Genomic DNA, 22,441 nt, shown 5'->3' on the forward strand with positions numbered 1-22,441 from the left:
GGTGGTATCATAGCATATCTGTTAGTGTGGGGTGGTATCATAGTATATCTGTTACTGTGGGGTGGTATCATAGTATATCTGTTAGTGTGGGGTGGTATCATAGTATATCTGTTAGTATGGGGTGGTACCATAGTATATCTGTAACTGTGGGGTGGTACCATAGCATATCTGTTAGTGTGGGGTGGTACCATAGTATATCTCATACTGTGGGGTGGTATCATAGTATATCTGTTACTGTGGGGTGGTACCATAGTATATCTGTTACTGTGGGGTGGTATCATAGTATATCTGTTAGTGTGGGGTGGTACCATAATATATCTGTTACTGTGGGGCTGTACAATAGTATATCTGTTACTGTGGGGTGGTATCATAGTATATCTGTTAGTGTGGGGTGGTATAATAGTATATCTGTTATTGTGGGGTGGTATCATGGTATATCTGTTACTGTGGGGTGGTATCATAGTATATCTGTTACTGTGGGGTGGTACTGTAGCATATCTGTTACTGTGGGGTGGTACCATAGTATATCTGTTACTGTGGGGTGGTACCATAGTATATCTGTTACTGTGGGGTGGTATTAGAGTATATGTTACTGTGGGGTGGTATCACATTATATCTGTTACTGTGGGGTGGTATCAAAATATATATCTGTTGCTGTGGGGTGGTATTATAGTATATTTGTTATTGTGGACTGGTATTATAGTATATATATATATATATATATATATATATATATATATATATATATATGTGTGTGTGTATATATATGTATATGTATGTATATGTTACTGTGGGGTGGTATCATAGTATATATGTTAATGTGGTGTGGTATCATAGTATATCTGATACTGTGGGGTGGTACCATAGTATATCTGTTACTGTGGGGTGGTATCATAGTATATCTGATACTGTGGGGTGGTATCATAGTATATCTGATACTGTGGGGTGGTATCATAGTGTATCTGTTAGTGTGGGGTGGTATCATAGTATATCTGTGAGCTACTTTACACCTGAGCAGCTCCCCCAAGCTCAACTCAAGCCCTGTGAAATGAAGTAATCATCCTGTGTGGATCAGTTGGTAAGAGTGTGGCACTAGCAATGTGAAGGTTGTTTGTTCAAATCTCACAAAGATCACGTACACGTGTAAAATATATCAACACACTGTATTGGAAGTCACTTTGGAGAAAAACATTTTCTAAATGATACATGCTGTATATTAACCAGACTCTTATTTCAGTTATTGTAATTGTGGAAAGCAAACAATTACAGAAATGGTGCCTATAGGATACTGTGGTGGTGGTGACTCTATTCCACTGTAATTTCCCAGCCCAGCACCCCATTAAAAGGGATGTGTGTTCGACTTAATAGGAATTGAGACTTTTGTGAATGGACCCCATGACATCATCAAAATGCAGACTGATCGACCCCTTCTCTTCATGTTTGGTCATTTGAGGAGATGTGTCATGGCAACATTTCAATCATGTGTGGTCCTCTCCCACTCCTGTGGTCCATGGCTCTGTGGCATTAAACACCACCAAGCCAACGCTGGTGGTGGAAAGTGTGTGTGTGAGAACAGAGAGAGGAAAAAGAGAAAGAAAGATGAATAAAGAGAGATATTGTGAGACATGCCCTGTGGTCTCCATTGTGATTGGTTGACAGTGTTGAAATGGTCTGTGGGAGTTATGAACAGAATACCCCTCAGTGGGAGAATTACAAACAGAGCCCTGGCGTCCCAAAGAAAGATGTCATTGTTTTTCATTACAAAACGGGCAAAAGCGTTGTTTGGTGAGATTTGTATATAAAATATGTATCCATAGTTTGTTTTGAGGTTCTTGAAATGCAATGTTTCTCATCGAAAACCCCATGGAGCCACACAGACCCACACATGCGAGCACGCACACACACACACAGAGTCCGAGTCTGTGCTATCCATAGATGGTGCTTCGCTTTGGTGGTGGCAGATATATAGCCAGGGCCCATTGACTTCAGCCTAATCCTCCAGCCCTCTCTCCCCACACCCGCAGCCCCTCATCCTTAGCCCCCTCACCCTCCACTCCTTACCCTCCTCACCCTACACCCCATGACAGCCTCTCCTCATCCAGCCACAGATGGGAGGCCCAGCCCCTTGATCTGTACGTAAACCAAGCCCCGGCCAGGCTGAAAAAGGTCACACGGCTGCAGCTCCCTTTTAAACAGACGGCTTTAACAATCCCTCTCACCCTCTCATCCCACAGCTCCTTGTCCTCCTAGACACACACAAACTGACTTAGACTATGTCGAGGAATATACACACAGACACACACACACAGATAATATGCACGCTGGCATATGCAGACACACACACACACACACACACACACACACACACACACACACACACACACACACACACACTTCTCTCATGATCTTCCAACCCATTCCTTAGTCTCTGTAAACTTCACTTCTAACATAGTTTAACTTCCAGCATACTTTGAATACACAACCAGACATACCTGTCTTCTACCCATGCTCTCATTTACATATGCAAAAAAAACTAATCATCAAAGGTGAGCCTCCGACAATCAGCAATCATTCAATTAGGGCGCAACAATTTTCTCTCTCATTCGCTCTCCAAAAACGAACACGGGGGGGGGAAGTCTTTGAAAAGCACACTTCTATACTTTATCATTTCATCTCATGGCAAAAAAACAATTTCTCCCCATTATCCTCGCAGCAGGGGAGCCACTGTCCCAAGCGCTTCAATGCTTCATGGGTAAAGAGAAAAAGGCTCTTTTATTCTGATACCTTTTACCCCGGATATATTAAACAGAATCAAAGACGACATTTACATACAGTTAGCGTTTCATGTGTGAGGAGTTTGAGACAGGAACAGCTTTCTCTCCGAATAAAGGAAGGTGGCTTCGCCTTTCTGAACTGAGCAGAGAGAGGGGAGGGAGAGAGAGAGCAAGAGAATCGAGCGACAGAGAGAAAGAGAGAGACTCAGGAAAGAGATACTGTAGGAGGTTCCTGCTGACTCCTCAGTGTCTGATGCAATTTACTTTTGTCATATTGTCAACACACCTCCTCCTCCTCTTGCAAGTCCTTGTCTTCATGTTACGCACCTGTCATAATTTGGCGACGAAAGACGTGAAAGCCCTGGATGCCTTCCCCTCCTCTACCTCACTGCTACGCTAATCAGTGTCTGTAATCTACAGTAAGTGTAATGGTTCCTGTCATTTCCCTGTGTGTTTCACCACTCTCACAATTCTGCAAGGCGGCAGAACTATCAGTTCCTCTGTAATGAGAGAGACAAGCTCAAAATGAGTGGGACCTCCTCCTGGAAAGATGTCTCCCACTGCTTGTAGCAAATAACACTCAGTGAAATTGATCTGTGCGTTTCCTCTGTCTCGGTCTAGTCTCAGTGTCACTCATTTCAGACTTGTATTGAGCCACTCTCATCATGAATAAGGGTCTACATAAGGCTGAAACCTAACTTGGGAAACATGCGTGTCACTTGAGCGTTTGTGCAAATCTCCCATTGACGTCAATGTAAAATGTACCTACCGTTTTTGCTGATTGCTTACACACTGAAAGTGAATGCTTAGACAAAAGCATCAAAACCTGAACTTTTGTAACCGGGCTTTAAACAAAGGCACCAAAAGTACAGACACATTTTCTGCTTTGCACTTTGTTTGCAATTCTGCAACACACTAGCAACACACTACAAACCATTTCTTACATTAGACACTTCGTTCAAGAATGAAATCTCTTGCAATCGTCGGGAACACACTTCTATTCAAAATGCCAAAACATACCTGCAATTGGTTAACACCCACACCCACACACTCACATGAAAACACTTATACAGTAATTGAACACCAATTAGTCTGAGCCTTAGCACTACAAATAGACCTCAGGTAAGCTCACCTCTTTTGTGAGAACTTTGCAAACATGGAGGCAGTGAGAGCGAGGGGAAGAGAGAGGAGGAGGACGAGAACAAAAAATCATTCTGCATCACAGTACAATACAATGTAGTCCTACATTATTAGGTCTATGCTCCTCAAATAAAAATGGTATAGTGCTGTGAAGTTACTGTGTACAGTATACATAAAAAACTTAACCAAATACATCATATTATTGTATTTTCTACAGAACTTCCAGACGACCTCCTGAGGGTGGAAGGCAACGTCTGTTCACCCATGAACAGGAACTGGTCATTGTCAATCTAGTGTTGGCAAACAACACCACGATCCGCCTACATCAACTACGAGAGCAAATCATCGCAGATCACACAACCTTCCATAATATCAACCGTGTCAGTATGTCGACACTCTGCCGCATCTTTTGTCAACACCAACTTACGATGAAGCCGCTGTACAGGGTTCCATTTGAGAGGAACAGCGTTAGAGTCAAAGACCTTCGCTATGACTATGTGCAAGTAAGTATCACTGTACTATACTGTATTACAGTAATAGCAGTAGATTGTGTCCTATTGGCACTGCATAGATACATTCAGACAAAGCAGCATGTGACCTAGGCACCTGCCTTGCCTGAATGTGTCTGACCCAACCCACCCCCGTCCTTGTGTGAAAATGTTGACATTGTAGTCCTGTGTTTTGAGTCATTAGTCTGCAAGGAGTTCTCTATCACCATGGCACCCTAGGTCCCTACAATACTGCACACTGTGGCAAAGAAGGGGGTCGAGTGATAAATGGCAGATATGTGAGGGCAGAACTAATAAACGGGCTCTGCCCGATCACTAAAATGGCCACCCCGATCAGAACTACCGATCACAAAATGGCCGACTGCCAAAACTACAATTCCCAGAAGCAAGGGGAACCCTCAGAAGGTGGAGCCGACCCACAGATAAAGGGTCAAGAAAAACCAGGAAGAGAGCGAGAGGGCGGGAAGGATCTATGAACCATAGAGAAAGAGACAATCTACATTGGCTGGATTTACCGTGTACGAGCTGGACTGTTTTGAACTTACCTGTTGGTGTTTAGACCTGGACCTACCGAGAACCAGATTTGTGTACCGAACCCTGCTATCCTTGACCTTACCTGCGGCCTGGGTGGACCAGGACAGAGAAACAAACACACAGGTACTGTCATGTTTGAAAGAACTTTCATTCTGGGCTGACTTTGGTGACAGTTTCATACTTCATTTGTGACAAACGCTCCTAACTTTGAAGAGGTTTGCCACACGTGGTGGAGAATGTGGGCACTGGATTAACCATACCGCTGGTTAGGTAGAAAAAAAGAAAAAAAAAAGTTTAGTTAGCACTCCAAAGGGGAGTCAGGTTTTTTTTTTGTGGCTTTGTTTGGTTAGGACAGTTTTTTCAGGAAAATGAGTATGGAGGGAGCCATACAGGCCCTGTTACAAGCGGCGGCCGCCCAACAAGTGGCAACTAGAGCTCAACAAATAGCTCATCAGGATGCAATGCGAATATATCAGGACACGTTACAGGTCCAGCACCGCACCAACCAGCTGCTCAGGGAAGAGCAAGAGAGAAACACCCGGGAGTTAAGAGAAGGCCTAAAGGGGCTAGCGGACCAAATTGGGGCTCCGTTACCAGCTGCAAATACCCAAAGGTGGGCCAATCATTTTCTTCAAAAAATGACAGCGCAGGATGATGTGGAAGCATATCTTACCACCTTCGAAAGGACGGCAGAGAGGGAGAAGTGGCCGAAAGAAGAATGGGCAGGGCTTCTGGCACCATACCTGGCAGGGGACGCTCAAAAAGCATATTTCGACCTGGAGTTGAAGGATGCACAGGATTACGATAAACTAAAGGGAGAGATTCTGACTAGACTGGGAGTGACCGATACCGTGAGGGCACACCGCTTCCACCAGTGGTCCTACAGACCGGGACAACCCCCCCGAACACAGATGTTCGACTTGATTCACCTGGCATGGAAATGGTTGCGACCGGAGACCCGTTCGTCTGCCGAGGTCGTCGAGACCATCGTACTCAACCAGTTTCAGCGAGGTCTACCCCAAGAAGTGCGACGATGGGTTGGCCAGAACGAGGTACTTTCCGCCGACCATCTCGTGGGCATGGTTGAACGGTATTGTACGGCAGGAACAGCTGAGCAGGCGCAGGAGGAAAGATTCCCATTCCCCAGGCCTGGGCGAACCAGCAGACAGGGTAAGACTGTCCCAAAAGGTGGAGGGGGAGGAGAGCAGCGTGGGGCCATGAGGAAAGAATCAGAATCGGGCCGAGACACTAAGGAAAAAAACGGAAACCGGGACTGGGGGTCGAGGAGGTCTCCCCCCCGAAACCCTATTATCTGTTACAATTGTAATCGACCGGGACATATTGCAGCCTACTGCCCTATTAAAGAAGAGCCAATGCAATGTAACCTCGGTTGAAAAAAAAGATGAGATATGGTATGCATGTCCCGTGGTAACCTCTGTACTTGAAAGATCAAGAAACAAACATATGTGCAGGGTGAAGGTTGAAGGGAAAGAGGTTGAAGCACTACTGGATTCCGGCAGTATGCTAACCCTGGTCGTTGCAAACCTAGTGCCGACGCATAAACTGGATACAAGTCAGGATATCAGTGTTACGTGCATTCATGGGGATACCCGTCTGTACCCCACAGCATTAGTGAACATACAAACAGAGGACGGTCTGCTGGATTATGAGGTCGGCGTGGTCCCAAAGATGCCATATGATGTAATATTGGGTAGATACTTTCCTAACTTTGCGAAGTTAGGCCAAAAGAACGGCATATTTGAGAAGCCAACAACCCTGACCAAGCAGGAAGAAGCATGGGGCCTTCAACCAAGGCCAAGAAAAGAGGTCTCCCAGGGGCCAACCTCACAGGTACTAGTAGGGGAGGATGAGGATGAAGTGGCAAACCTCATTGATAATGAACAGCCCAGTACTAATGGGGCTGGGGTCGATCTGAATCCAGAGGACGACTATCTAGAACCAGCAGACCTGGCAGGGTCCATGACTAATGTCGGGACGGCCCAACACCAGGATCCAACCCTGCAGCAAGCCAGAGCAGACATGCAGGTCGTAGATGGTACTCCCATAAATGATGGGATGAAGCCTAATAGTTTTCCCCACTTCATCATGAAAAATGGTTTGGTGTACAGAGTCTCAAAAATAGGGGTTGATGTGGTGGAACAGTTGTTGGTCCCCACCCGGTACAGGAAGACAGTACTGGATCTAGCTCATGGGCACATTCTGGGTGGACACCTTGGTATCGATAAAACCCGAGACCGGATTGTAAGGAGGTTTTACTGGCCAGGAATTCAGGCTGAAGTGGTTCGGCATTGTGGAGAGTGCCCGGAGTGCCAGGTAACAGCTCCTCGACCAGCGTTTAGAAGCCCGTTAGTGCCACTCCCCATAATCGAAACGCCATTTGAGAGGATAGCGATGGATATAGTGGGCCCACTACCCACATCTGCCAGAGGGCACCAATACATTCTGGTCATTCTAGATTATGCCACTCGCTACCCAGAAGCCATTTGAAATAACTTTCATTCTGGGCTGACTATGGTGACAGTTTCCCACTTCATTTGTGACAAACGCTCCTAACTTTGAAGAGGTTTGCCACAACACATAATCATATTTCTGGATGCACTACATAATGCAGTTGTACAGGACGGACCAGAGCAGCCCAGGTTTGTTGTCATCTGGGATAATGTTGGTTTCCGGGCTGCTCTGGTCAGGGACTGGTTCACCAACCTCAATAACTTCACAGTTTTATACTTGCCCCCTTACTCCCCATTTCTCAATCCGATTAAGGAATTATTTTCGGCTTGGCGTTGCAAAGTGTATGACCGCCAACCACATGCCCGCCTGCCTCTTCTGCAAGCAATGGAGGAGGCATGCGGAGACATTGAGGTGGGGTCAGTCCAGGGTTGGATACGGCACGCAAGGCGATATTTTCCCCATTGCCTAGCCAGGGATGGCATTGCTTGTGATGTGGATGAGGTGATGTGGCCAGACCCTAACAGAAGGCGGGATCCATAAACCATCCACCCCATCCCTTAAAATACTATTTTTAGTTTACCATTGCACTGTAATTATTTTTGTTTCCGTGAGTTTACAGTAACATATTGATTACTGTACTGTAATTCTACTTTTCTTTGTTGTTGTTGTAAAAACCTGCAATGGCAAAAAAAAAAGCAGTATATATTTTTTTCTGTGTTAATTGAAATGTGAGTAGATGTACTGTACTGGAACAATCTTTCACAGAAGCCTGTATGATAATTGAAAGGTATACAAAGTACTAAAGACAGCAGTGTTTTATTGCTGCTTTCAAAGAGCAATTTAAAATGGTGCATGTGTGTATCATTTTGTTGCAAAAATAACATTTTGAAAAAGGATTGTTAGGTTTTGATTGCAGAGTTTCATTTTGACATAGAAGTGAGATGTTTATCTCCAAGTGTTGTCTTATTTGGCTTGTGTGTGTAGAGTTTTGACACAATGAGCCAATTTCCGCAACAAGTGTGTAAGCAATCGCAAAAAACTGTAAATGGTTAAGTTAAGATCAAATAAAATTTTATTTGTCACGTGCGCCGAATACAACAGGTGTATCTAAAATACCAAACTTAAAAATCGTCAGGTTTGTCCGCATACGGACTTCATAAGTTGTGAAACGGTTCCGCCCGACTCAAACAGTTTGTGGGTCATAATCGTCAATTTCAAGAAAATTGCTGGGGGGACCATAAGCATCTCAACCTGCTCACCTTACAGTGAAATGCTTACTTACAAGCCCTTAACCAACAATGCAGTTTTAAGAAAGTCCCTAAAAAAGTAAGAGGTAAGAATAACAAATAATTAAAGAGCAGCAGTAAATAACAATAGCGGGGCTATATACAGGAGGTACCGGTACAGAGTTAATGTGCAGGGTCACCGGTGTCGAGGTAATTGAGGAAATTATGTATATGTAGGTAGAGTTATAAAAGTGACTATTCATAGATAATAACAGCGAGTAGCAGCAGGGGGGGGGGCAATGTAAATAGTCTGGGTAGCCATAAGATTAACTGTTCAGGAGTCTTATGGCTTTGGGGTAGAAGCTGTTTAGAAGCCTGTTTAGAAGACCTGGGACTGCTGTACCGCTTGCCATGCGGTAGTAGAGAGAGCAGTCTATGACTAGGTAATAGAGGTCCTGGATGGCAGGAAGCTTGGCCCCAGTGATGTACTGGGCTGTACGCACTACCGTCTGTAGTGCTTTGCGGTCGGAGGCCGAGCAGTTGCCATATCAGGCAGTGATGCAACCCGTCAGGATGCTCTCGATTGTGCAGCTGTAAAGCCTTTTGAGGATCTGAGGACCCATGCCAAATCTTTTCAGACTCGTGAGGGGGAATAGGTTTTGTCGTGCCCTCTTCACGACTTTCTTGGTGTGCTTGGACCATGTTAGTTTGTTGGTGATTGTTACGGATACAGGTATCCTGTGTGTGTGTATCCTGTATGTGTGTTTCTTTTCTCTCCTTCTCCTCCTCACAGGTGACAATCATCACTCCCCAATCAGTCATCAATCAGAAGACACCTGTTCCTTTTCCCTCAACCTATCACAGCCCCTTTCCCTTGGTTTAAAAACCCAGTCAGTTGTTTTCTCCCCAGATCAATCTTTGTGTTCATTCTCTCTCTATCTTTGTATTGATCTCTTTTGTTTTTGCAACTACATGTCACATTTGTCCGGTAATCCTGTGAGTATTGTTTTGTTGTTTGACTGTTTGTTTGTTCGGTGGGAAAAGGGGGTACCAAGACAAGTCGCCCATGGGCATACATTACCCGTAGGAATACTTTGTCTAAGTACCCTAGTTAGAACTGGGCGGACCACCCACTGTATTTTTGGTTAGTTAGCTAGCTGTTGTGGAAATAGGCTAGTCTAGCTTAGGGGTGTTTTTGATTATTGTTTCTTTGCTTGGGTCCAGCTCAGCCCCTTTTCTCACACCCCTTTACCGTGTGTTTAAAATAAACCTTTTGAGTTTGACGGTAGATTTCAGTTGTCTGTGGTTTTTGGTTCTCACTGTTACTTGTCACGATTATAATTTGCATGATTTATGTTACGGGTCTCGTATCCATCCCCCCTAGACCGCTGGGCCAAAGGGATTCGTAACAGTGATGTGGACACCAAGGAACTTGAAGCTCTCAACCTGCTCCACTACAGCCCCGTCGATGAGAATGGGGGCGTGCTCGGTCCTCTTTTCCTGTTGTCCACAATCATCTCCTTTGTCTTGAAAACGTTGAGGGAGAGGTTGTTGTCCTTGCACCACATGGTCAGGTCTCTGACCACCTCCTTCTAGGCTGTCTCATCATTGTTGGTGATCAGTCCTACCACTGTTGTGTCATCGGCAAACTTAATGATGGTGTTGGAGTGGTGCCTGGCCGTGCAGTCATGAGCGAATAGTGAGTACAGGAGGGGACTGAGCACGCACCCCTGAGGGGCCCCCGTGTTGAGGATGAGTGTGGAGGAATGCGTTGTTACCTACCCTTACCACCTGGGGATGGCCAGTCAGGAAGTCCAGGATCCAGCTGCAGAGGGAGGTGTTTAGTCCCAGGATCCTTAGCTTAGTGATGAGCTTTGAGGGCACTGTGGTGTTAAACGCTGAGCTGTAGTCAATGAATAGCATTCTCGCATAGGTGTTCCTTTTTTTCCGGTGGGAAAGGGCAGTGTGGAGTGCAATAGAAATTGCATCATCTGTGGATCTGTTTGTGCGGTTTGGAAATTGGAGTGGGTCTAGGGTTTCTGGGATAATGGTGTTGATGTGAGCCATGACCAGCCTTTCAAAGCATTTCATGGCTACAGACGTGAGTGCTACGGGTTGGTAGTCATTTAGGCAAGTTACCTTAGTGTTCTTGGGCACAGGGACTATGGTGGTTTGCTTGAAACATGTTGGTATTACGGACTCAGACAGGGAGAGGTTGAAAATGTCAGTGAAGACACTTGCCAGTTGGTCAGCGCATGCTCGGAGTACACGTCCTGGTAATCCATCTGGCCCTGCGGCCTTGTGAATGTTGACCTGTTTAAAGGTCTTACACTCAGCTGTGGAGAGCGTGATCACACAGTCATCCGGAACAGCTGATGCTCTCATGCATGTTTCAGTGTTACTTGCCACGAAGCGAGCATAGAAGTTATTTAGCTCGTCTGGTAGGCTCGTGTCACTGGGCAGCTCTTGGCTGTGCTTCTCTTTGTAGTTTGTAATAGTTTGCAAGCCCTGCCACATCCGACGAGCGTCGGAACCAGCGTAGTACGATTTGAACTTAGTCCTGTATTGATGCTTTGCTTGTTTGATGGTTTGTCGGAGGGCATAGCGGAATTTTTTATAAGCTTCCGGGTTAGAGTCCCGCTACTTGAAAGCAGCAGCTCTAGCCTTTAGCTCAGTGCGGATGTTGCCTGTAATCCATGGCTTCTGCTTGGGGTATGTACGTACAGTCACTGTGGGGACAACGTCCTCGATGCACTTATTGATAAAGCCAGTGACTGATGTGGTGTATTCCTCAATGCCATTGGAAGAATCCCAGAACATATTCCAGTCTGTGCTAGCAAAACAGTCCTGTAGTTTAGCATCTGCTTCATCTGACCACTTTTTATAGACAGTCACTGGTTTCTTAAATATTTGCTTGTAAGCAGGAATCAGGAGGATAGAGTTATGGTCAGATTTGCCAAATAGATGGCGAGGGAGAGCTTTGTACGCGTCTCTGTGTGTGGAGTGAAGGTGGTCTAGAATTTTTTTTGCCCTCTGGTTGCACATTTAACATGCTGATAGAAATTAGGTAAGACTGATTTGAGTTTCCCTGCATGAAAGTCCCCGGCCACTAGGAGCGCCGGGTCTGGATGAGCTTTTTCCTCTTTGCTTATAGTAGAATACAGCTCATTGAGTGCGGTCTTAGTGCCAGCATTGGTCTGTGGTGGTATGTAGACAGCTACGAAAAAAAAACAGATAAACTCTGTAGGTAGATTGTGTGGTCTACAGCTTATCATGACATACTCTACCTCAGGCGAGCAAAACCCTGAGACTTCCTTAGATATCATGCACCAGCTATTGCTTACAAATATGCATAGGCTCCCGCCCCGTGTCTTACCAGAGGCCAATGGTCTGTCCTGCCGATAGAGTGCATAGCTACGACTCGGTGAAACATAAGATATTACAGTTTTTAATGTCCCCTTGGTAGGATATACGTGCTTTCAGTTTATCCCATTTATTTTCTAGCGATTAAACGTTAGCTAGCAGAACGGAAGGCAAGGGCAGATTAGCCACTCGTCGCCTGATCCTCACAAGGCATCCTGATCTCTTTCCGTGAAACCTACGTTTCCTTTTCCGACGAATCACGGGGATCTGGGCCTGGTCGGGTGTCTGTAGTATATCCCTCGCGTCCGACTCATTGAAGAAGAACTCCTCATCCAATTTGAGGTGAGTAATCGCTGTTCCGATGTCCAGAAGCTCTTTTCAATCATAAGAGACGGTAGCAGCAACATTATGTACAAAACAAGTTACGAATGCAAAAAAACTAATAAAATAGGATGGTTGGTTAAGAGCCGATAAGACGGCAGCCCTACCCTCTGACGCCATATTTAGATGCGTCCCATGCTGTATAATGCTTACATACGGTAGTCCACACGAGCTACACTAATCTACTGCTGGTGTTGCCTATATACTGTAGTCTACACGGACACATTTAATCCAGCTCTCCATAGATCAGAGCTCACATATGCCCTTCTGTATATGTGCTGTGTGTCTAACCGTCTAGCTGTGTGTCTAACACCATGCCCAAACCGGACGCGCATGTGCGTCCGCATGCGCCATCGTGTGCAAATTGATTTTGTCCCTCCACACCAAACGCGATCACCACACGTAGGTTGAAATATCAAAACAAACTCTGAACCAATTAGATTATTTCATCGAGCTGTGTGTCTAACCGTCTATCTGTGTTTCTAACCGTCTAGCTGTGCGTCTAGCTGTGCTTCTAACCGTCTAGCTGTGCTTCTAACCGTCTAGCTGTGCGTCTAACCGTCTAGCTGTGCGTCTAACCGTCTAGCTGTGCGTCTAACCGTCTAGCTGTGCGTCTAACCGTCTAGCTGTGCGTCTAACCGTCTAGCTGTGCGTCTAAGCGTCTAGCTGTGCGTCTAAGCGTCTAGCTGTGCGTCTAAGCGTCTAGCTGTGCGTCTAACCGTCTAGCTGTGCGTCTAACCGTCTATCTGTGCGTCTAACCGTCTAGCTGTGCGTCTAATCGTCTATGCTAGGTATTTATGACCACGGATTCTCTCTTCTTGCCTGGGGGAGAAAAGCACGCTCTGTACCTTGTCACTCCCGTTGGCCTTGGTGCTATTCTAAAGCTCTGTCGTTAACGAGCTGACGCTCTACATTTTCCATACGGACCCGAGCTCTGTTTGTCCTCTCCTACACAGGGATGGACATTCATCAGTGAACATCACAGAGACACATAGCAGTTTCCTTTGGTTCTGAGTGTCTGAATGGACCTTGTGTAAGTACTGTCTCAGAACAGACTCTCATTCAGAGACGGGGTGGTTGGATTCCTCCCACACCTAGTAAGGTAAACCTGTTGATACGGATTAGATTTAAAAACTGAGTTGGGATCTAGAAGAGCTTTTCCTTGGGAATAGTTCTTAAGATGTAAGATCTCGCTGTGGAATGCCCGCTTGGAGTTGTGATGTACGCCATGGAGAGATTTCTCCTGCACAACATTTTAAAGGAAGAGGTAGAGTACTATGCAGTGTTTGCAGTGCAGTAACACACATATACAGTTAAATACAACCACACAAAGAAAACAGGACCATATCTATTATCTCTCCCCCTCACCTTAATCCCCAAAATACCTCCATTGCCCTTCCTATCTCTCCACCCTCCCTTCATTTCCCGGGCCCTCTATCCCTCTATCTCTGGTTGCCCTCTTCTCTGCCCCAGCTCCAGTTAATGAAGTCTGTGCTCTTGTGTAATCTCCCCGTGATCAGGCCCTCTCACCTCCCTGTGCTGACTCAGGTGTCTCCCAACAGAGGGCCATTGTTCCCCTCATCCTTCACTGAGGCCGACTGGCACAAGCACACACCTGTACCCAACAAAGGAACCCTTATTCTCCTACCTAACTAGGGCTTTACCAGGATACTAACACACTCCAAATAGCTAAAGAGCTCACTGAATCACCTCTGTGTCTCTTCATTGAGAGAGAGAAATAGAGAGAGAGAGAGAGAGAGAGAGAGAGAGAGAAATAGAGAGAGAGAAATAGAGAGAGAGAAATAGAGAGAGAGAGAGAGCAAAAGAGAGCGGGAGAGAGAACAAGAACGAGAGAGAACGAGAAAAAGAGAAAGCGAGCGAGAGAGAAAGAGAGAGCGGGGGGGATGTTAAATGTTGGAGATAACATGCCCGAGTTGTTGTTTGCACAAGCTGGAGTCATCTCTGATTACGTTGGACAGCAGATCAGGGGGGGTTGCTGGGGGAGGGAAAGAAGCACCAGAGGGACGGAGAGGCGCAGACGGGCACAGCCGAGGCAAAACCAGGATGTCTGGAAGTGTGTGTGTGTGTGTTGGTGGGTTTCCGTACAGAAGCATGGCTGAAATTGGGGCCGGTGCGCGTGTGAGTACAGCTCCTCCCATCGTGGATGACTTACGTTGTGGCTCATGCTTTATAAAACAAAATACATCACTGATCCCTACCATTATTCCCTGCCTAAAAGCAAAAGAGCACACGTAACACACCTGCTGCAGTACATGTTTAGGGAAATGCCCAAATGATCAATTTCCTTGTTAAATGTGTTGTGTTGAAACCCAGTCTCGCTTGCCTTGGAGCCTCAATGCAGATGACAAAAGTCGGGGAAGCTCTCAAAGGTCTCTGTTTGCAGAGATTTCTGAGATGACACTGGCATCACCTGTAGCCGGGGGCCGGGGGGAGGGCCAGGTTCTGCTGACAGACGGCTGCAACGTATCATTAGGGTGTCGGGTGTTGGGGAGTGTGGCGTCCTCTGGCAGGATGCTGTGTTTACTGCACACCACGGGGTGAAACTCTCCCACAACAACATCAACAGGGAGGGCTCATCTCAATGGGAGACGACTAGGTGACGGAGAATGGAGAAGCTGCAGCAACACACACAAGCACACAAATGTATGCACCCGCGTACGCGTTCACGTATGCACACACACACACAAACACACAAGTGCACAAATGCGTGCGCACATGCACGCACGCCCACACACCCTCCTCCCTTCCCTCAGGCAAGGGCTTACTTTATCCTGGAAAGCTGAGTAGTGTGATTGTACAGAGATATTTCCTGCTTATTTCCTCCTGATTCTGGGAATCTTTCAACCAGGATTAAAAAATATAATTTTGCAACCCTAGACAAATAGCAGTTCCTAGTTGGGATGTTCCAGGGAGTAGGTGAGTATGCAAGGAGTTATACCAATATTTTTTTAGGAGAGTGACGGTGTGGTTTTGGAGGATACAGTCAACTACGGCCGGACAAACTCAGGAAGTGGATACTTTTGTTACTATTCTCAAAATTCAGAGTGATTCAGGGTGAAACAAAGAATAGACAGAGAGACTCTTGGTAGTCTGAACACTTCATTTCCCACATCCACCACCCCCGATATCATAAACTCTACCCTTCAGCGGGCCACTGTAAAAGTTGGTGCAGAGAAGAAGTATTTTTAAAATAATCTAAGTGGGTTATGTGCCACACCACCAGTGGAACATGGCAGGAGGGGGAAGAGAAAGGGGGAAGGAAAGGAGGAGGAGGCCTTTTGTCATTTCACATGTGACAGGAGAGAAGCGAGGGATGGAAATAGAACAATGGAAGAAATGCAACGCTTCTGAAGAGGCCCTCAAAGACATCCAACTCAGAGACTGATAAAAGCTCCTCTCCTACTTCATATAACCCCCCCCCCCACACACACACACCTCTGTAGAGAATATCTTCAAGCTTCGCCGCACACACACACACAACAAACTTAAACATCAGTTCTACCAGGGTGTGTGACAATGGTGACACTTTCGAGCTAAGAACACGTCTCAGAAACAGAGTCGCGTCACCGTAGACGCCAGTCACACCTTGATGAAAGTTGAATAAACAACAACGTAAACAGCACGGTAAACACACAGTCAAACCCAGGTCACAACGACTCAACGTAAAGACACACAAAAACAACGCACAATACTATCATATAGGCATAAGAAAAGGCCACGACTGTTGTGTTGATATGAGAGAGATGGCTTGTGGGTTGTTGCATTGATATGCTATTATGCCAAATGGACAGCGTAGCACTGCGGTAACAAAAAAAACCTTTGACACTCTGTTCCTCTGTTGCTCTCTTTCTCCTCTGCTATTGCACGAATTAGGTCTATTGACATATGCCATGGGATTGTAATTAGATTCACCTTAACGTGAACTTGATATGTATAATAATACGGCGCAATCAGGCAACCACAGAGCACACCCTTCTTGTTCAGTTGACTTACCCCTGGCAATCGTGCAGGCCTTAACGTCAACCCTTGATACACCCAAGGTAGAAGTAGGGTAGGATATCAGCTTACACTAATCACAGCGCAGCCTTAACCATCAGGGGGAAAAGACGCAGAACTGAGCTGAGATCAGTGTCTCGGCATAACTACTCAATGAATATCAGAAGCAGTGCTGTGAAATAGATATCAAATAAGTAAATACCCTGTATGCACACCACACACTCTCTTGCTTCATGTCAGGTAATGCTGGTAGATGTTTTGTGGCAAACACTAGACGGATGAAGCCTCAACATGAAGTACTCAAAACAAGTCCATTTTTATACAGTGCTACCATCGCTAAGCTATTTTAGTGACAGTCATGGAGGAGTGATGGAGTGTTTCCCCTCCCTCAATACATGTCACAATATGACTTCAAAATGAGAGGTTGTCATTGTAGAAATCAAATCTCAACCAAGATGTGAGCATGTGTGCAGCGCCTGTCCGTGTGTGTTCAACTATTTTTGGTCAAGATTTGTGTAATTACTTGTTGGCCCACTCCAGGAACTTGGTTGAATGTGTTTGCACCTCGTTATTTGTCATGACACCTCTTGGATGAAGAATTTTCTGCCTCTCTTCTGGTCCCTCTTTCTCACCGGCTATGGTGCTACGGAGGAAGTCGCCATGGGAAGCTAATTAAGGTTGCGCAGGCTTGGTATGGGGCGGGGGGCTGCTGGCTGGCAAACCCATGGCGGCTCCCTCCATGTGACATGATTGATTCGGACTGTCACTGCGCTCAGCTGGGCATCAGCGCACGGTGACAAATAAATAATTACATCGTCTTGCGCTAACCCAAACACCACCACCATCACCCAGCGCCATTGTTAGCCAGACATCAAAGCACAATGGAGATACATTAGCATTTTAATCAGAGGGCTAGGCAGAGGCTGGCGCACGGGCACCCGGTGGAGGGGTACTCACTTTCATCTGGGGGCGCCCCCTCTTACACCCCCCACCCTCGCCCTAAAACGGCACAAAGGGCCGTGTCGGGGGGGTTACGTCGTGACCTGTTGGTGGAACATTAACAAGACCCATCTGCAGTCAGAACTTCAATTAGCACTTCAGACTTTGGCCCCGTTTCGTCCACAAGTACCTCTCTTTTTCATCTTTACCGGTGGCGGCGTTTGTTCGGGGGCAGCAGAAGGTCCCGGAATACAGAGCTGGCTAGCTACCTCCTCTTGCCTTGTGTACAGGGCCTCCCGTGGACATGCAGATAATTAGGCCTATATTTCTGGTGAGAGGACAAAGATGATGCTAATTCTATTCATCATAGAGGTTCTCGACTAATTATGAACAGAGCCTTTCTCGTTCTCCCTCTGTCTCTCTCTCCAAGTGAACAATTGCACGTCCGAGTGGTTAAGGTGAAAAGGAACGGGATTGGAGTTGGGAATCAAACGGGATTAGCCTGTATTCTTGTGTCCCTCAAACCTCTCCGGGATAATTCCTTTAATGAAGTACCTGGAATAATGTTTTGCGCCTCTTTTTGATGGAGAGAGAGTGGACTCAGGGAAGTAACTGGAGCCCTGCAAACAGAAACCAGACAAACAGAATACACTTTGTCACCGAGGTGAAATCCCCAAACCCTTCACCACACTAAACAGTGACATTTTAAAATGCTTCACAGTTATCTAACGTACCTAAAAACACTGGTCAGAGTGTTGTACTAAGACACTACTATGCTGCTATTACTACTTAGGGGTTGTGCAAGTGTAGGAGTGGGAATGAGTAAGTGTAGGAGTGGGAATGAGAAAGTGTAGGAGTGGGAATGAGAAAGTGTAGGAAGTGTAGGAGTGGGAATGAGAAAGTGTAGGAGTGGGAATGAGTAAGTGTAGGAGTGGGAATGAGTAGTAGTAGTAGGCATCCGAGTATCAAAAAGTGTCTGCTTCTCATCAGCCTTTCCAGGGTGGCACGTAACTTTTCCACCCAATTGCCCTGCCTGTGGCAGGTGCCGCTGTCCGTAGCTCTCTTTCATCGAAGAAAGTGAGGGAAGGAGGAAGGGAGAGAGCCCCAAGGCCTCCTTTCAACACCCTTTCTCGACCCCCCCCCCCCCCCCCCCCTTCCACCCAAGCCCCCATACCATTGCCCCTCAATCCCCCTGATCCTCAGGTTCCAGCCCCTGCTGCTTGTCAGTCTGACTCACACTGCCTTACTGCAAAGAGCCTGTTCCACACCACAGCCATGAGAGTCAATACGGATGTGAGATTCTCTGCTGCCCAAAACCTGACGACCTAAATGTCACTGTCGCCGCAACATACCAGGTGGCACATGCACAGTTCAGAGGATGCCTGTCAGGGACATGCTGTTCGGTTGACTCATGTTTGCATTGTTTAAACACACACCTCAATTATTGATCTGACCACAAACGCTAGCGCTCAAAGGCCAGCACTGTGATACTGAACGGTTGACAATATCGACACTTCAGAGGATTATCACGTTGGAAATGACCGGAAAAGAAAGCGAGTGTGATCTGTGACTGTTTCGAGTGTCAAAAAACGATGAACTGTCACCGAAACAATACAAAATGGGGTTAGCGATAGCGACGCTAACGCTAGTTCGAGAGTCTAATCTGCATGATCATCATCATCACACTAGCGATCAAATAGGGAGAGGGGCTAAATAATAGATCACAGTGGGGCCTGTCACCGCTGTTGTTTTGATGTACTCAGCAGCACCATGATGAGACTGAGAGGATGTGCCTCGCAGTTTAACTCTGCATCTTCTGTTTGTCTACCGTGGAATTTAGGCACGTTTGGCCCCCGCATGTTTGGCCCCCGCATGTTTGGGCCCCGCGTGTCCTCGGTTGCACACGACCTGAATCCAAAGAGGAGATGGATCCTTCTCCTTCTTCCCTGTCCAACAGATAGACGAGATAGATAAAGTACATTTATCGGGGCGATTTAGTAAAGGTCGATGTAGAGCAGAGGTTACGTTGTCTCACCCCAGCTCCTCCTCGAAAGACGACTATGAAAAGGGATTGATGTGCGCCGCAAAATGAAAGAGACAAAGACGTGAGGAGAAAGAGAAGAGGGGAGAAAGGGTGCTGATTATGATGATGGAGAAAAAAGGGAACAGAGGCGAGGAGAGAAAAACAAACTTGAGTCATCATCGCTAATCGGGTTATGGTTACTTTCATGTGTCACTGGCGAACACAGTGTACTTCTATCACTGGTGACTTTTAGCAAACACTCGATGGCAAAGGATTACGTTTGTCAGAGGGGGGCCCTTTGAAAGCGATATGCTAATTTAGCCATGAGTGCAAAGAACAGCATCAAATATGTGCCAGTGAATAGCCAAGGGACTTTCAAGTCTTTAATATCCTTCAGAAGTATTTTATCTCCGCACCACAACCTGCGTTTGCAGCACAAACAGGAAAGAGACAGTCGAGGCTTCAAAGCAAAGCGCCAGCAGTTCGCGGGTTTAATTTCAGATCAGGCTTAATAAAGGTTATCGTCCGGTACACTAATGAAACAAAAGCCAGCATCACATAAGTGAGGGTGCGCTAGCATGTTTTCAATTCGTTTTCTTCTTCCTTCTCCTTCATCCACGAGTCGTTAGATTTTTTTGGCGGCGTTTTAAGTTCCGCATCAAAGCGACTGGAAACAATATGCGACCCATCTGACTCTAACTCTCTTCTTGGTCTCTTTCCTTGCTCTCTTTCACTCTCCCGCAGTCTGCGTTCGGGAATCAGAGCGGGGTGGTGCTCGTTTGATAGCTTGATAGTGATTTGTTTTGATCGTCGACTCCTTTGTCCCTCTCTTTGGGTCTGAAACAATGGGGGATTAGAACGAGACAGGGTGCAAGAATAAAAAAATAACAAATGTTTTCTTTCTCGCTTTCCCTTTAAGTTTCTTATTTTTGTCCAAACCGTTACAAAGAAGATTGTACTTTTGAAACTGCAGTAAAAGTGCAGTAACTGCAGTTGACTGTGGTATTTTGGACTCAGTAATTGCAGAATAACTGCAGTATACTACAGTTGAATTGCAATTATACTGCACTCTAACTGCAGTTACACTGCAAAATGACTGCCATAAAAGTGTTATTTTGGACGCAGTATTTGCAGCATACTGTAAATATACTGCATACTGAACTCTGATGGCAATCTTTTTGCAAAATCGTGAGCCACAAATTGTCTCGCGATGCTCTCAAAAACTGCAAAACTATTTTGTTTCCTCTAATTAGTCTTAAAAAACAAATCTGAATGATTTTGAGCTCACAACAGGCAAAAACAGGCCGCCATGCCAACATAAAACAGACCAAATTTGTTCCTGTGGACTTCTGATAGTACCCCAACTAAAGAACCGGGGTTAGGATAGATGTGATTTAAACGTGGCAGTAACTGCTAAAGAACAGGGGACCATATTAGAGACTCACTCTCTCGCTTTACCATCCCACATCAAGGCAAGAAGAGAAACGGGAAGGAGAGAGAAAGAGAGCGAGAGAGGAGACTATCAGCGGAGGGCCCTGTCTGAAGATGAAAGCGTTGGAAAAATCAAAGCGGCCCCCTACTCATTATACTTTGGTGGGATGCCTTCATCCACACTCCCCACCATCACTGCCCATGGGGTGCCACACTAGGAGTGGACGGGGGGGGGGGGGGGGGGGACGGGGGGGTGAAGGTGAAATATACTGCTCAAAAAAATAAAGGGAACACTTAAACAACACATCCTAGATCTGAATGAAATAATTAATCTTATTAAATACTATTTTCTTTACATAGTTGAATGTGCTGACAACAAAATCACTCAAAAATAATCTATGGAAATCCAATTTATCAACCCATGGAGGTCTGGATTTGGAGTCACACTCAAAATTAAAGTGGAAAACCACACTACAGGCTGATCCAACTTTGATGTAATGTCCTTAAAACAAGTCAAAATGAGGCTCAGTAGTGTCTGTGGCCTCCACGTGCCTGTATGACCTCCCTACAACGCTTGGGCATGCTCCTGATGAGGTGGCAGATGGTCTCCTGAGGGATCTCCTCCCAGACCTGGACTAAAGCATCCGCCAACTCCTGGACAGTCTGTGGTGTAACGTGGCGTTGGTGGATGGAGCGAGACATGATGTCCCAGATGTGCTCAATTGGATTCAGGTCTGGGGAGCGGGCGGGCCAGTCCACAGCATCAATGCCTTCCTCTTGCAGGAACTGCTGACACACTCCAGCCACATGAGGTCTAGCATTGTCTTGCATTAGGAGGAACCCAGGGCCAACCGCACCAGCATATGGTCTCACAAGGGGTCTGAGGATCTCATCTCCGTACCAAATGGCAGTCAGGCTACCTCTGGCGAGCACATGGAGGGCTGTGCGGCCCCCCAAAGAAATGCCACCCCACACCATGACTGACCCACCGCCAAACCGGTCATGCTGGAGGATGTTGCAGGCAGCAGAACATTCTCCACGGCGTGTCCAGATTCTGTCACGTCTGTCACGTGCTCAGTGTGAACCTGCTTTCATCTGTGAAGAGCACAGGGCGCCAGTGGCGAATTTGCCAATCTTGGTGTTCTCTGGCAAATGCCAAACGTCCTGCATGGTGTTGGGCTGTAAGCACAACCCCCACCTATGGACGTCGGGCCCTCATTACCACCCTCATGGAGTCTGTTTCTGACCATTTGAGCAGACACATGCACATTTGTGGCCTGCTGGAGGTCATTTTGGCAGTGCTTCTCCTGCTCCTCCTTGCACAAAGGCGGAGGTAGCGGTCCTGCTGCTGGGTTGTTGCCCTCCTACGGCCTCCTCCACGTCTCCTGATGTCCCTGGCCTGTCTCCTGGTAGCGCCTCCATGCTCTGGACACTACACTAACAGACACAGCAAACCTTCTTGCCACAGCTCGCATTGATGTGCCATCCTGGATGAGCTGCACTACCTGAGCCAATTGTGTGGGTTGTAGACTCCGTCTCATGCTACCACTAGAGTGAAAGCACCGCCAGCATTCAAAAGTGACCAAAACATCAGCCAGGAAGCAATGGAACTGAGAAGTGGTCTGTGGTCCT

Source organism: Salmo trutta, chromosome 38 (genome assembly GCF_901001165.1).
Source record: "Salmo trutta chromosome 38, fSalTru1.1, whole genome shotgun sequence".
Taxonomy (NCBI): domain Eukaryota; kingdom Metazoa; phylum Chordata; class Actinopteri; order Salmoniformes; family Salmonidae; genus Salmo; species Salmo trutta.